Source organism: Entelurus aequoreus, linkage group LG01 (genome assembly GCF_033978785.1).
Source record: "Entelurus aequoreus isolate RoL-2023_Sb linkage group LG01, RoL_Eaeq_v1.1, whole genome shotgun sequence".
NCBI classification, from domain to species: Eukaryota; Metazoa; Chordata; class Actinopteri; order Syngnathiformes; family Syngnathidae; genus Entelurus; species Entelurus aequoreus.
The window spans coordinates 484,214-487,728 of record NC_084731.1 but is presented as its reverse complement, the minus strand read 5'-3'; positions in this window follow the sequence as shown (position 1 = coordinate 487,728).

The following is a 3,515-nucleotide window of genomic DNA, read 5'->3' as shown; positions in this document are numbered from 1 at the left end:
TACGAAAGAATGCAGAAAAATGGAGGGGAAGAAAGAGAAGCAACCTTAACCTTGTAGATTGTTATAGTAACAATAGGTTAAGCTTTGTCAGTGTGCCATGTGTTATACCCAGTTTACCCTAGGGCAACAACGTTAATATATGTTTGATGAAACGTGATTATGTGCATGAGTGTATGTGTGCATATGTACTTGTATATGTACAGTATGTGTATGTGTGCTTGTACAGTGAATGTATATGTACAGTATGTGTATATGTGTGTACAGCGAATGTATATGTACAGTATGTGTATACAGTATGTGTGTTTGAACAGTGAATGTATATGTACAGTATGTGTAAATGTGTGTTTGTACAGTGAATGTATATGTACAGTATATGTATGTGTGTGTTTGTACAGTGAATGTATGTGTAGTATGTGTATGTGTGTGTTTGTACAGTGAATGTATATGTACAGTATGTGTATACAGTATGTGTGTTTGAACAGTGAATGTATATGTACAGTATGTGTAAATGTGTGTTTGTACAGTGAATGTATATGTACAGTATATGTATGTGTGTGTTTGTACAGTGAATGTATGTGTAGTATGTGTATGTGTGTGTTTGTACAGTGAATGTATATGTACAGTATGTGTATATGTATGTTTTTACAGTGAATGTATATGTACAGTATGTGTATACAGTATGTTTGTATAATGAATGTGCGTGTGGATGTACGAACTCTGACTGTGTAAATATGTACTGTATTTATTTGTATATGTATGTGGGAGCGTAGGTACCTATGTATGTGTGTATGTATGTGTGTGAGTATATGTGAATTTGCATGTACAATACATTTGACTCCCAGTGTGTGCGGGAGCCAGAGTACGGCCCCAGCCTCCCAGAGAACCCATCCCACAAACAGTAGGTGTGGTGCCCAGGGAACCAGGGGCCACCGCCCCCACGCAGCCAAGCCGGACAGCGACAGGAACCCCAGAGCCTGGCCCACCGTGCCGCCCACAAGGGCCAGCAGCAGGCCGCAGACAGACGCACCCGGCAGAGGACAAGGCACGAGAAAAACAGGGGGAAGCCAGACCCCAAGCCAGCGAGAGACCACACCCCACACGGACAGAAAGGCGGGACGCCCCGCCCGAGGGGCCCGGAGACCCCCCGCAACCGGACGGGAAGACCGCAACCGGACGGGAAGACCGCCCCCGCCCCACCGGCAACAGGGCCCCCACGAGCCCCCCCCCCCCCCCCCCACCCCCGGAGAGCGCGGCGAGGCCAGCCCACGGCCACCCCACCCAAGCCGGCCGCCACAGGACCACCCAGCACGGGGCCACAGGAACCACCCACCCCACCCGCAGGGACCCCAACGATGGAGATGGAACAACCAGCAACCACCCCGCCGCGCCGAGTCCCCCCCCCCTGAGGTAGGGGAATAAATAAATAAAATAAATAAATACATAATAATAATAATAATAATAATAATAATAATAATAATAATATTAATAAAATATATTTATTTTAAAAAGGGGAAAAAAATAAATAAATAAATAATTAAATCTATTTATAAAATAAATAAATAAATAAAAAAAAAAAGAATTAAAAGAAGATCACAGACATGCTGACACACAAGGTCGCTACCCCAACAACTGGCCGACTCGCAGCACCTCGGAATACCCTGCAGCACCAAGCCACCACAGTAGACGCAGGGACAAGACCCAGCAGGCCCCAACCAAGACGGGCACCCGGAAGGGATGGACGGCGGGACCCAGGAGCTCCAGACACGCAGTCCGGATGCAGTAGCTTGAGGCGCCGACCCCCACCCGACAGGCAGGCCCAGAACGTACCCCCAGAAATATACATACATATATATATACATACACATAAACATACACATGTACACCTACACACACATACACATGCATACACATACACATATATATACATACATACATACATACACACATACACATACATATACATAGTTTGTCAGCCCCGACAACCACCACGCACGCGCGCTGCCACCAGTCACAACATCAGCCACCCCCCTGCACCAGATCCAGCAGCCACGGGCGCCCACACCACAAACAAACAGCAGCAGAAACAGCAGCCACAACACCCACAGACAGCCAGCACCACCCAATCAAATCAAAGCGATCAAAAAAAAAAACCGCGACCGGCAACCACACGCCAACAGGATCACAGATACCAGCCAGCGCCAGCCCGCCAGCAAGCCCAAACGCCAACACGCAAACAAGAGACACCAACACCCCCCCCCCCCCCCGCCAAAAGACCCCACCACCCCAACCCAAACCCGCACAAACACACCACCGCCCAAACAACCGAGACACAGTATCCAGACCAGACACGGGCGCCGCGCCGCCACCACATCAAGTCGCCAACAGAGACCCCACAGCGCAAGGTCGGGCCACACGGGCACGGACCCCACCCAACAGGAAGCGAGACCCGCGCGACGCCACACACAAATAAATAATAATATTAAACAAAAATAACAATAATTTAAAAAAAAAGTTTTACATCTTTGAGTTCAAGTCATGAAAAATGGGAGCAAAAACAAAAGTGTTGCGTTTAAGTGTGACCAGTAGATGGCAGTCACACAAGAGACACGTGTAGACTGCAATATGACTCAAGTAAACAACACCAACATTTTACATGTTCCATTGAAAATATAGAACATTACACGCGACGCTCAAAAATCTATCAAAATGTTTTTAGCAGGACTTTGGTAAGCTATGAAGCCACACCACTTGATGTGCTTCAACATAGGAGTATTATTATGCTGTGTGTATAAGGTGAGACATATTATCTGCTGTTTTGTTTCACTATATTATGCAAAAGCAACTTTTCTTACCTTCTGGTACCTGCTGATCTGTATTTGGGATCTGCATAAGTCCTGAAAATTTGCGCGCATCCACCTTTGTAGTCGGTGTCGACACCGTAGTGGATAATCTTCTTCTTTTTCTCTATCTTGTTATGTGACATTCATCCTCCACTGTTGCCATTTCTAATATAAAGTAGTGTAAAGTTCTTACTTACAGTGGTGGTCACAAGTGTACGTACACTGGTAAAGAACATCATGTCATGGCTGTCTTCACTTTACAATCATTTCTACAACTCTTACTTTTGTGTGATGTAGTGATTGGAGCACATACTTGTTGCTCACACAAAACATTCATGAAGTTTGCTTCTTTTATGAATTTATTATGTGTCTACTGAAAATGTAGACCCATTTGTGTTTGGGGTCATTGTCCTGTTGGAACACCCAACAAGACCCAACCTCCGGCCTGATGATTTCAGCTTGTCCTGAACAATTTGGAGCTAATCCTCATTTCTCATTTTCCCATTTACTCCCTGTTCAATCAAGACCCTGGTCCCACATTGCTATGGACTTTGTTACAGGATTACCACCTTCCACCACAGTTCTCACCATTGGTGGCCGGTTTTCTAAAATGGCTCACTTTGTTCAAGCTACCATCATCTTTGGAGACGCATTGGTTCGCCATGTGGTCAGGCT